The sequence below is a fragment of the Alosa alosa genome, chromosome 4, assembly GCF_017589495.1.
Source record: "Alosa alosa isolate M-15738 ecotype Scorff River chromosome 4, AALO_Geno_1.1, whole genome shotgun sequence".
In the NCBI taxonomy this organism is placed as follows: domain Eukaryota; kingdom Metazoa; phylum Chordata; class Actinopteri; order Clupeiformes; family Clupeidae; genus Alosa; species Alosa alosa.
The window spans coordinates 9,381,652-9,394,262 of record NC_063192.1 but is presented as its reverse complement, the minus strand read 5'-3'; the positions used below and the strand labels follow the sequence as shown (position 1 = coordinate 9,394,262).

Below are 12,611 nucleotides of genomic sequence, written 5' to 3'. Positions count from 1 at the left end.
TACTACACCCCAATTGTAGGCTATGCATCTTTATTTAATCACACACAATTAAGGAATATTTCCTAATCTGGAAAATGTTACGTTTTTTCCGGCCACCGGTTCATTAATAGTCTACCATTCATTTGTGCCACAAATGATCAAATGTGTGACAGAAGCATGGGCATAGCCTGTAACTTCGCTGATCCGCGGATAGCAATCTCATCGGAGAGGAGGCCCTAACGCTGCAGATAACAGACAGAGAAAGGCACAGAACACAGTTGCATGTACAGTGTAGCCATGGGTCTGGTGAATATAGCCTACGAATGCAGATGGCTACAAGCTCACGCTTTGCCTGGTCTAGACTAGAAGCTTATGTTTCTAAGAATGCACGTGAAGGCTCCAGAATCTTTGGTAGCAACCCCCGGTAAAACAAACGTGTTTGTCAGAGAGAAAAAAACTGATCATAAAATGTATCGTGAAAAAGGAACGATGGTGTTGTAGAAATGTAGCGGAGTAAAAGTACAGATAATTGCTGTAAAATGTAACGAAGTAAAAAGTCAAAAGTATGCACTATAAATTTTACTTAAGTAAAGTACAAATACGTGGAAAATTTACTTAAGTACAGTAACGAAGTATTTGTATGTATGTATGAGGCGCCAAATGTAACATGCCTTATTTTGTGGACAGAATGACTTTCGTGTGACGAAATACATATATTCATTACAAAACCATGTTACATCGTAACACCTTTTGTCCATGGAATGCACAAATTGGTTTGCATTGTGTCCACGAAACACTGAAGAGAGCACATAATTTCGTGGACGAAATTGACTGGTGGCCTTTTCCTTTCGTGGACATAATACTGAATGCAGTATTCACTGTCGTAGACGAAATGTTTGGTCAAAAGTAATTCTGTCTGCGTAAATACGGAATGCAACTACACGCATCATTTTGTGCATCCTATTTCAATTTCGTCCACAGAAGTATTGTGTTGTGTTACAGAAGGCATTCCGTCCACGCAATAGTAACTTAACAACTTACGAAATGCATTCAGTGACATATGCTTTCATTCTGTGGACGAAATGCATAATAGAATCACCTACAATACATTTCGTGAGTCAGCAGTTTACGAAATGAATTATGTGCAGGGGCGCAGCTACCCATTTTTTGAGGGGTATGCAACAACAATATTGGCGGCGCCCCCCCAAAAAAAAAAAAAAAAAAACAAACAACTAAAGCAAAACAAAAGGCAAATAATTTACACTATTACTGTGCATTATTATGTATTGAATATGTTTTTAAAGAAATGCTGCCAATTTGATGTTTAACTTGATGTTATACTTGATAAGAATTGATAAATGGTGCATTGTCACTTTAAGAGAGTCTAAAGGGTTCTCATAACGTCCTTTTGCCAGCTATTGTTCACAGGCTGATAGGCCTACTAGCCTGGTTTGTTTACACCACATTGACAACACAATATTAAAGGAGAATTCCGGTGTGATATTGACCTAAAGTGTATTGAAACATGATACCGAAAGTGTGAGCGTATGTCTCATAGCCCATCTCGGCTTGTCCCCTGCACTCCAAAATCTGGCTAGTTAGCGATGCTACCAACAGCTTTTTTTCAATAGTGGTGCTTCGCATCGCCGGGCTAGCCATGCAAATAAATCACTGTTTTACACCCATTTACGAGGCTCAATGTATCTCCACACTTCATTGGTAGACTTCGAGGACCCTGACATTTAAAACGAGACATTGAGAACTTTGAAAAAGCACTGGTAGTTTACTTACAAGGCGATTTATACAGACAGTATCTTCCACGAAGTTTAGCGTTTGCAGCCATCTTGAATTTAGTCACGATAAGTCGAAAGCAACGAGTAAGAATGAACCATAGACTGTATATATAGAACTGGACAGTGTGGTTGCATTCAGCAGTGTTCTATGGAATTGAAGCCGCCGAGGCGGACGCCATCTTGGAAAATTTGCAACCAATTTGAAGCGCGGCTGCGAGCAGAAGTTAAAGCACGCGCCCAGTGAAGAGGAGTCGCGGTCAGGCACGCCCACTCAGTTGCCACTCAGCGAAGTTAAACACCCCCTTGTCAAGTGAAACCCGCCCCTTCTCCTTTCCACAACGCAGGTCGATTTCGGCCGAAGGCTAGCTGGCTGGATGAATTTTTATGGCTGTGAGTTAGCTAAACAGTACAAACAACAATCGGTTTGTTCTTGTCTGGTAAGTGTTGCGTATCAACTGAAAAGTTTTTTTGTCTATTGTTGTTCTTAAATACGTCTAAGAGAGCTTATTATGTTGATTATAGACTGTGACAATTTAGTATGGTGAATACTAATGAGCTAACAACAGAAATACGGACAGCGAATTACATGCTAACGTTAGCAGCTACATTAACGTTACCGTCAACGGGAGGCTAAGTTAGTCGTTGAAGTGAAGATTAGCACAGCTTTTATTAGTTGTTGCTGTTTTCAAATATCTCAATCTTAATGTATGCCATCTCAACATGGAGTAACCATTGACTGTACATGGGGATTAATAACACTAGACAGTCAGTACAGTATATGATGTGATAAAGCAACGGTATGATGTGATAAAGCAACGCAAGTTAACGTTAACGTAATGTGAAGCATGGACCTCATCAACCCGTCATGTCTATGGCTAACGTCACTTCAATATAGTAGAGCCTTTTTACTTTACCTATCAACTGGCTAATGCTAGCATGATTTAGCATGCTATGAGCTAATATACTTAGCATCTACGAAAGAACAGCACATATATTTTCAAAGAATCTGTCACAATTAACAATGATGTCTCTTACAAACAACTACACAATGTATGACTATCAATATGTATTTAGTCAGACTGATAGGATATAGCCTAATGATAATAACAGCAACACTTATTTAGGTTAGATTATGTGTCAGCAGGTGTCGTTAAAATAAGTGAGCGATGACGTGGTAGTGTCTGCAGCCTAGACGGTAAAACATAATGGACAAAGCGTCGTGTCTGCAGCCAGCCAGCTGTCAATCATAGGTGTAAACACGCCCTTTTTAGATTTGTTAATATAACATAAGAAAAAATAATTTCAGCGAGAAAAGAAAAATTGTGTGTATTGAAGCATCCTGAAAACTATTTTTTCAAATAAAAAGTTGTAGATACAAAAATAGTTTTAGGTGAGAAAAGTGACACGGAAAGTTGACTTCTTGGCCATTGAAATACATAGGGATGGGCGGAGTTATACATTGTACTGCAACCAGCCACCAGGGGGCTCTGGACTAACGCTCGCATCACTCTTAACAGACGCCACACTGTCCAGTTCTATTAACGTTTTTCATGTGACGTATTCTAGGTTCTATAGCTTTGTTTACATCCAGCTGGTAGGCAAGGGACAAGTTGAACCCATTGAACATCGTTGTCTGCAGCTGCCTCTCAGTAGGCTACATCTCTGTATTTCAGCAATGTCAACATTTCAGGCATCAATAAAGGTGATGATGAAACGTTATCCCATTGTTCAATATTTGATAGCCTGTCACAGGAACGTTGTTTCGCTAAAATCGCCCTGATTTGGTGCATTGATCTGTATCGATAACGTTATGGGAGAACCTGCATGTAGCCTAATGGTAGCCTAACTTTTTCTCTGTTCAAAACTCGGTTACACGAAGACAATAGCCTTTCTTAGAAGCTGTGAAATTTGACCAGAAAGGAACATGTCTTCCTTCTGAAAGCTGACACAAAATCAAACAATATTTGATCATTTAACTTCAACTGAACAGCGACAGGTCTTGGTAGGCAGTAGACTCAGCAGACGTTAAAAGCGGTAGCCTATGTTATAGCCAGAGTCAGTCAGCATCATGTAACATTAATGGCGTTAGTCATGAATCCTGTAACATATTATATCATATAACAGCGATGGCTTATTGAAGACGATCTGCATGGATATATAACCACCCAGAAAAACTCAGAATGTGAGTGATAAAGTTCATTAATTGTATGAAACTTTTATTAGTTATCCATTGCAGCATCGCTTATATTAGGCTGTTATGCTAGCTCAGCCTTTAAATATGTTGTTATTTTGGTCATGTGGACTTGATTAAACGAATAAAGATAATTCATAAACTGCTTATTTCTTACATGACTGAAGCAGTAGCCTAGGTTCAACAGTGGTGTTTGAGGTTGCTGTGTTAAGTTGTTGTGTGTGACCGTTAAACAATTAGGATCAAATCAGTTTATTTTGACATACTGGGAGTTAGCCTGACCTGTAACGTTAGCCTATAGCACATAAGCCTATTCTGTTTTCATTTATTAGCATTTGTTGTGATTATATAATCAAATGACACTCATGATAACTTGAAATAGAAGGACAGAAGATAGGTGATTGATGTCCACAAGCACCTAATTTCACTAGACAAATTAGAACAAACTGTTCCGTAAAAATAATCTTGCCATGTTTAAAATGCTGCTTTTTTCCCTTCATAGCCTATCTCTGGCAATTCATTTTTGGATGACTGTAGATAGTAGTATTTTAGCCTACGTCTTCGTAGACAGTAGGCTACACCATTAGGCTATCTTGAGAATTAAAGACTTCACAGCTGCTAATGATCATCCTCCACAACCACAGGATAGGTAGGCTAAGCGGTCGATTCGTAAGCCTTTTGCTTCTTATTGTAAAAACCAACTGTTAGGGCCTACACAAGTGGTCGGCATCCCGGTCAATATTTGATATTAAAATTTCAATTTTGAAGCTATTTGTAACTATGTGTAGCCTATGCAACCCGACTGTTGTAGGCTTGCCTACCACTCTCTGCAGTTCCTTGCCTACCATTCTTGCCTACCACTCTAGTTGTAAACAAACGGTCACATGACATTATGACTAGGTGCAAAACCTTAATATATACAGTCTAAAGAACAGGTATGATAAGGGATCAGATTCCAAAAATAATTAAGTGGAAATGCATGGATTCCAGTTTCTTCCAGTAGCAGCAACTGGAATCCATGAATCCCTACACTTTAGGTCAATATCACACCGGAATTCTCCTTTACGTTATTACAAGGAGCCTTAATTGTTAGGATATGGAAACATGTAATGAGTTGCTGCTAGCGTGACATTTCTGTTTGCAGTTAGCTATTAAAAGTGCAGTATGAGCGTGGTAGCCACCTAGCTATCTGAATGGAATAGGCTACGTTTCAATCGGCATTATGCTTAACAAACGCTAGTTAACCTGTTAACATTCATATTTGCAAGACTCCAAGCAGACGTCATCACTTTAAATCCTACCTGTCTGGTTTAGGCTACACAAGCTTGCATAAATAACCATTGACAACTTGTTATCAGTTTGAAAAGCAAGTGCATTTATTCACTCTTCTTCATTTATAAATTCCCGCTGTGCTTCCCTGCCATCCATTCAGTAGGCCTACGGTTGCAGTCAGCCTGACCATCCAGTTGAGTGAAGCGGCACATAACAGAAATAGAAGAAAGATAGACTGTGTTAGATAAATATGTTCAACTGAAGGCTACTTACAAGTGAAACTTTAGAATAATCATATTCCGTCTATGTACGTAGCCTACTAACTTACAAACTCAAAATGCGAGTCAACTTAGGCTAGCTCACGTTAGCCAGCAGCACATCATCTTCAGCCTATCATTTTGACAGTAAAGTTTAAACTCAACAAACATTTTATGTAAATCATATGAATATAATAAACTCTAACTTACGGACAACTAACGTTAAGGAAGGCCTAATTATAAGTCAGACTCCCGAATAACGTTAACATAACATTATGATGAACTGCCATAACGTAACGTAAAACATTAATTTGACAACAGCAACGATAAGTTGACTCAAGCATGAATGAGTTTGTAAGTTAGACAGTAGGCTACGATGTGCATAGACTGTAAACATGCCCGAATTTAATGTAGTACAATTTCACATTGAAACATTATCGTTAGATAAATAAATGTTTGCTTACCATTAAGGTGGAGCGGCGAGAGCTGAACACGGTAGGTCTGACTGAACCATTGCTCAAAATGATGTCCCGCCGGACAGTTCAAACGTCGTCGCGCGGTCAACTAAAAATCCACTACTTTTCAATCACCACGTCAAAATTTCCCAGTAAACCATACATCCATGACTTTTCAATATCTTTTAGTGAACTATCTATCGATGCTCTATCGATTATGGCAATATAAACTATAAACCAATGTTGTTTCGATGTCTCTCTATCTATGCTCATGCACTGTCGGGGTTTTGTCAGGATTGTAATGCTGATTCAATGTCTCCCAGATAGCAAAATGTATTTGGCCCGGATCCACCTTCAGATCGGTGTCTTTTGGCACAACGGGCCAATACCGTTCCGTATCCGTTTTCATGATCTGGCCCAGCTCTGGGACTGCTCTGAACCGGATGTGTTTTTTATTTGGCGGATCCGGGCCAAATGTGCAAATTATCGTCATGATTTGGGCCAGATCCGGACCAGATAAGTGTTCGATAGTGGCGATTGCGGCCCTTATTTGGGCCAAATGTGCAATTTATCATAATGATCTGGGCCAGATCCAGACCAGATGAGCATTCGATAGTGCCGATTGCGGCCCTTATTTGGGCCAAATGCGGACCAGCTCATTTTACGTCTGGCACCCATTTGTACTATATAGTCAATGTCCCTAACAAATCAAGGAGTTACAGTATTTGTTCAGAATTTCAAGCTTTAAAAAGTTAAGATTGTCAAATGTATAAAGGATTACTAATAAAGCTTTTTAAACAGTAACATCCAATACCCCTAGTTGAACTCAGTAGCCAGTAGTTTGATCATGTATATTGAGTGTTAAATTATCAACATCTTGGAATAAATTATCTAAAAATCAAAACCTTGTACTAGGCAGGATTGCAGACAGGGGACGCCGAATGTGATGCCACCTCAACGCCTCGGTCCTGGGGCTGAAGAGACGGGGGAGGAGGGAGAAAGCATGATTCATTCGATACTTGGATACCCGTCTAACAATATAAAATCATTATTTTACCATACAAACACATCTCACAACATAGATAGCTCACCAACATCCAAATTCGTTCCATTGGCAGACGTAATAGAAAGTTTTACAATGATCGAACTTGTCTTAAAGATGGCGCCTATGATTTCAGTTGCCGGAACTCTAATCCCTGATAACTAGGGCTGTAACGATACACCAACCTCACGATTCGGTTTGTATCACGATTTTTGACCCACAGTTCGATACAAATCTCGATTTTTCTTTTTTTCTTTGGAGGGGGGCTAGACATTTTATTAAATTTTTAATTTTATTATTTTATTTAATTATTAAAATATATCCTTTATATTTTTCTGAATGACTGATATTTATGACAGCACACTTTATGCAGATTAGCCTATAGCCTAGGCCTACTATTTTTTTTTTATTACAACTCTACCTCTTTAATTCAGCTGTCTGGTTGAAGCCTGGAAATGTTGTAAACAAAGTAGCATAGTTGGCTATGTCTATTAGTTGGCATAGTCTACTGATTGGACTGTTCAGTTTCCCCATGTGTGTTTAAGTTTCAAGATAATACTTGTTCTCCTTGGGACAGGCCCTTTTGGGAAACGTTGGTATTGAGATGATCAGTCAACTTCAATGCAAGAGTTTTAAACAAATATGTGCAGCAATGATAGCTAATGATGCTAAGCCGGATTTAATAGTAATTTAGCTAATTAAGTCTTCTATCGCCCTTGCTTTCAATGATTGTGAATGTTTTATTTCGCGCATGTGGTTCATTGAGCAGGAGAGGGAGGGAGAGGGAGGGAGCACGAGAGAGAACGGGGCAAGGAGAGGGGGTTTACTTCTATACTGTTTGGTAAAGTTGCACACATAGTCTACAATGAAAGCAAGGAGAGGTATGAAATTATTATTTATTTATTTGTTTTTGGACAACGTAGACTACCGATAAGTAAAGCGGGAGATGTGGGTTGCTTTTCGGGCCGCGTAAGCTCCAAAGCAGTGCGTGAAACACTAGAAAGGGTGTGTCACGATATCGCGACACAGTATCGTGGATATGAATGTCGCCATTTCGGGTTCGAATCGTATATCGTTACAGCCCTACTGATAACACCTTTATGTAATATATTTTGGTTTTTGAGTTTTAAATATCAGAAACATAGGCTAAACAGTGTTACAAGACTTACACTTACCTTACTGAAAGGCAGGATTGCAGACAGGGCACGCCGAATTCACGCCACCTCAACGCCTTGGTCCTGGGGCTGAAGAGACTGGGGATTACTTTAAGTTAGACTCCAGAGGTCTATGATGGTCGGACGTGATAAACTCGCGTGCAGAAGACTCCTACCAGAAAATGCAGTCTAGATTTGGCGCGCCCAGTGAAACCAAGTGAAACAGTGTGGGTATGAAGGATTGTGCAGAACTTGCCACCACGAAAACTCAGAGAAGGTACATAAACATTTTGGTAATTTGCGACGTTCTTGCATATTTTTAGACTCAATATATCATTGAACAACCTGAGGAAGCAGCACATAAAGGTAGCTAGCTAGTTAGCTTCTAATGTTAGCTACTTGTAAGTTACATTACTGTCTGTGCCGCTTGTATATAAAGCTAACGTTAGACAATTTAACGTTGCTAGCTTACTTTGCCTTATACAGCTTTAGTCTGTATGTTTTGAATGGTGTTAAGCCATGCTGGTTCCAGCTCAATTCCACTGAAAAGAGGCAGGCAGATTCTTAAAAAAAATGGAAGACTATGCTAGACCATCAGATCAAATTGCTGAACAAACAGCGTACCAAAATGGTAAGTATATTTTCCCCCACAATATGTTCTCACTTTTGTTTAACCTGCTATAAATTACAGCATATTGTAACAGAAGTGAAAGGGCATTCTTCCCAGATAGCAAAATTATTATGGCTCAGATTTGGCCCAAAACTGGCTTGCCATTTTGGTAAAGCTCTGGGTGGATGTATGGGCCCTAAATGGCCCAAATTTGGCATGCCAAAATCAACCAAAAGTAGGCCAAAGCTCACCCAAAACCAATTTTGGATTTCCAAACTATAGCCTTAAATGTCCCAAAAAGAATCCTAAATCCCATAATCCAGCCAAAATGTAGCCATAACTGACCCTAAATGATACCATAATTGTGCCACATGTTTGCTTTTACATAGAAATTATGTATTTATTATTATTTTTTTATTATTATTTATTTGTATTATTTATTTTAATTTATTCAGCTGTCTGTATGACTTTATTGCTGGTAATTGTGACTTAATTGCTGATAATGTAATGGTTAGTCTAGGTTCACTATATACTTAAATTATGTTGTACATTATATATGCGTATGTATCTGTTAAAAAACACAGAAACTACATACATTTCATTATGCTTTATTATATGTTTTGGTAGGGTGCTGGATGGCTGGGTAGCTGGGTGCTGGATGGCTGGGTAGCTGGGTGCTGGATGGCTGGGTAGCTGGGTGCTGGATGGCTGGGTAGCTGGGGTGCTGGATGGCTGGGTGCCTGTGGCTGGACAGCTGGATAGCTGGGTGGCTGGATGGGTATCTGGGTGCTGGATGGCTGGTGCCTGTGGCTGGACAGTTGGGCGGCTGGGGTGCTGGATGGCTGGGTAGCTGTGAAACTGGGTGCTGGGCGGCTGGATCCCAGATAGCAGACTTTCTGGCAGCACTTTGGCATACATCTGGCGATTTTGGGCTTTATTTTGGCAGACCAAAACTTTTGGCTTCAATTTGGCATGATTATGGGCAGCCATAACAGATAAGAAGGCGCCAGTAGTGTATGGCTGAATTATGGCATATTTCTGGCCAACCGTGGCGTTAGATTAAGAGCGGGACAGCATCTGATGACGCATACGGGCTGTTTGGCATGTTTATGGACAGCCAGAAGATGGGCGAAGAGCGGGACAGAGTTTTGGCATGTTTCTGGCTAACCAAAAGACTCAGCAAAGACGGGGAATTTTCAAACTTTCTACTCGACAAGACCCAGCCTAGCCCCCCAGTTTCGACCAGCGATCGTGAGTTGAGGTATGTATTATGTCTCCATTCATCTTTTAACTTTTAAATTCAGGAAAAATGTATTCAATAACCTTGGTCAGGCAACTGTACAGCCTACTTTTAAACATGTTAAACACATTTACATGTTATTAATTTACTCGTAGTAACATTGGATTTGCTGTTATTGTTGTGAGACAGTTAGAAGCTAACGCGTTAGCCGCTCCCATGATACTGTTAACGCTAGATGTTCCCACAACGATATTCCTGCAGCTCTTGTAGCCTGTTATGGTTAATAAGGATTAGATAATCAGAACAAGAAATAGCAAATACCTGCCTATTACTTAAAACAAGATTGTGGTTTAGAGAGGTAATTGAGCCGATAGCCAGGGTTAGCGGGGAGCTCCCAGTTAGCTATATTGCCAGTTTTGTGGGCCTCTTACAGACACAAAATGCAATTGAAATTTCGGTGCAACATGAACAACAAGATGCATTTAACGTTGAGCCCCTAGGGATCAATAAAGTATCTATCTATCTATCTATACTGTATATCTATCTATCTATACTGTATATCTATCTATCTATTTTTATCTCATACATTGCGAAGAAATCGCTTTTAAATTCAAAGTTTGTACTGTCACCGACCTATGTTCCTATGGTTTCTTTCAAGAATGTATTCATTGAGTTAAATGTTTCTTCAAGAATGTATTCATGAGTTAAAAACGATCTTGTTGTCACGTAAGGCCCTGTTCATGTTGCACCTCTGTTAAGAGGCACAAAGACACTCCAGATCATGCCCCTAAAACGTCGTTTTTGTACCCCCCTTTCACTGCAGTTAAACTAATCATGGTTTCCGGTTGTTTTCTGTTTTGTTCTTAGTGCAGTCAGCACCCAGCCCCCCAGCCATCCAGCACCCAGCTACCCAGCCATCCAGCCGCCCAGCACCCAGTTTCACAGCTACCCAGCCATCCAGCACCCCAGCCGCCCAACTGTCCAGCCACAGGCACCAGCCATCCAGCACCCAGATACCCAGCCAGCTACCCAGCTGTCCAGCCACAGGCACCCAGCCATCCAGCACCCCAGCTACCCAGCCATCCAGCACCCAGCTACCCAGCCATCCAGCACCCTACCAAAACATATAATAAAGCATAATGAAATGTATTTAATTTTCCTGTGTTTTTTAACAGATACATACGCATATATAATGTACAAACATAATTTAAGTATATAGTGAACCTAGACTAACCATTACATTATCAGCAATTAAGTCACAATTACCAGCAATAAAGTCATACAGACAGCTGAATAAATTAAAATAAATAATACAAATAAATAATAATAAAAAAATAATAAGAAATACATAATTTCTATGTAAAAGCAAACATGTGGCACAATTATGGTATCATTTAGGGTCAGTTATGGCTACATTTTGGCTGGATTATGGGATTTAGGATTCTTTTTGGGACATTTAAGGCTATAGTTTGGAAATCCAAAATTGGTTTTGGGTGAGCTTTGGCCTACTTTTTGGTTGATTTTGGCATGCCAAATTTGGGCCATTTAGGGCCCATACATCCACCCAGAGCTTTACCAAAATGGCAAGCCAGTTTTGGGCCAAATCTGAGCCAAAATAATTTTGCTATCTGGGATGGCTGGGTGCTGGATGGCTGGGTAGCTGGGGGGCTGGGTGCTGACTGCACTAAGAACAAAACAGAAAACAACCGGAAACCATGATTAGTTTAACTGCAGTGAAAGGGGGTACAAAAACGACGTTTTAGGGGCATGATCTGAGTGTCTTTTGTGCCTCTTAACAGAGGTGCAACATGAACAGGGCCTTACGTGACAACAAGATGTTTTTTAACTCATGAATACATTAAGTAAGAAACATTTAACTCAATGAATACATTCGGTAAGAAACCATAGGAACATAGGTCGGTGACAGTACAAACTTTGAATTTAAACGATTTCTTCGCAATGTATGAGATAAAAATAGATAGATAGATATACAGTATAGATAGATAGATAGATAGATACTTTATTGATCCCTAGGGGCTCAACGCTAAATGCATCTTGTTGTTCATGTTGCAATCAAATTTCAATTGCATTTTGTGTCTGTAAGAGGCCCACAAAACTGGCAAATATAGCTAACTGGGAGCTCCCCGCTAACCCTGGCTATCGGCTCAATTACCTCTCTAAACCACAATCTTGTTTCGTAATAGGCAGGTATTTGCTATTTCTTGTTCTAATTATCTAATCCTTATTAACCATAACAGGCTACAAGAGCTGCAGGAATATCGTTGTGGGAACATCTAACGTTAACAGTATCATGGGAACGGCTAACGTTAGCTTCTAACTGTCTCACAACAATAACAGCAAATCCAATGTTACTACGAGTAAATTAATAACATGTAAATGTGTTTAACATGTTTAAAAAGTAGGCTGTACAGTTGCTTGACCAAGGTTATTGAATACATTTTCCTGAATTTAAAAGTTAAAAGATGAATGGAGACATAATACATACCTCAACTGTGATCGCTGGTCGAACTGGGGGCTAGGCTGGGTCTTGTCCGAGTAGAAAGTTTGAAAATTCCCGGTCTTTGCTGAGTCTTTTGGTTAGCCAGAAACATGCCAAA

General features: G+C 39.8%; 1 long non-coding RNA gene across 1 annotated transcript in view; it reads right to left on the bottom strand.

Annotated features, from left to right (window-relative positions):
• The window catches only part of LOC125293467, a 19,272-nt gene extending 6,661 nt beyond the window's left edge, over positions 1 to 12,611 (bottom strand). Inside the window, exons 1-3 of the long non-coding RNA XR_007193361.1 lie at positions 12,500 to 12,611; positions 8,165 to 8,233; positions 6,853 to 6,921 (exon numbers count right to left, since the gene is read on the bottom strand). This is a non-coding gene — a long non-coding RNA (uncharacterized LOC125293467). The remainder of the gene's footprint in view (positions 1 to 6,852; positions 6,922 to 8,164; positions 8,234 to 12,499) is intronic.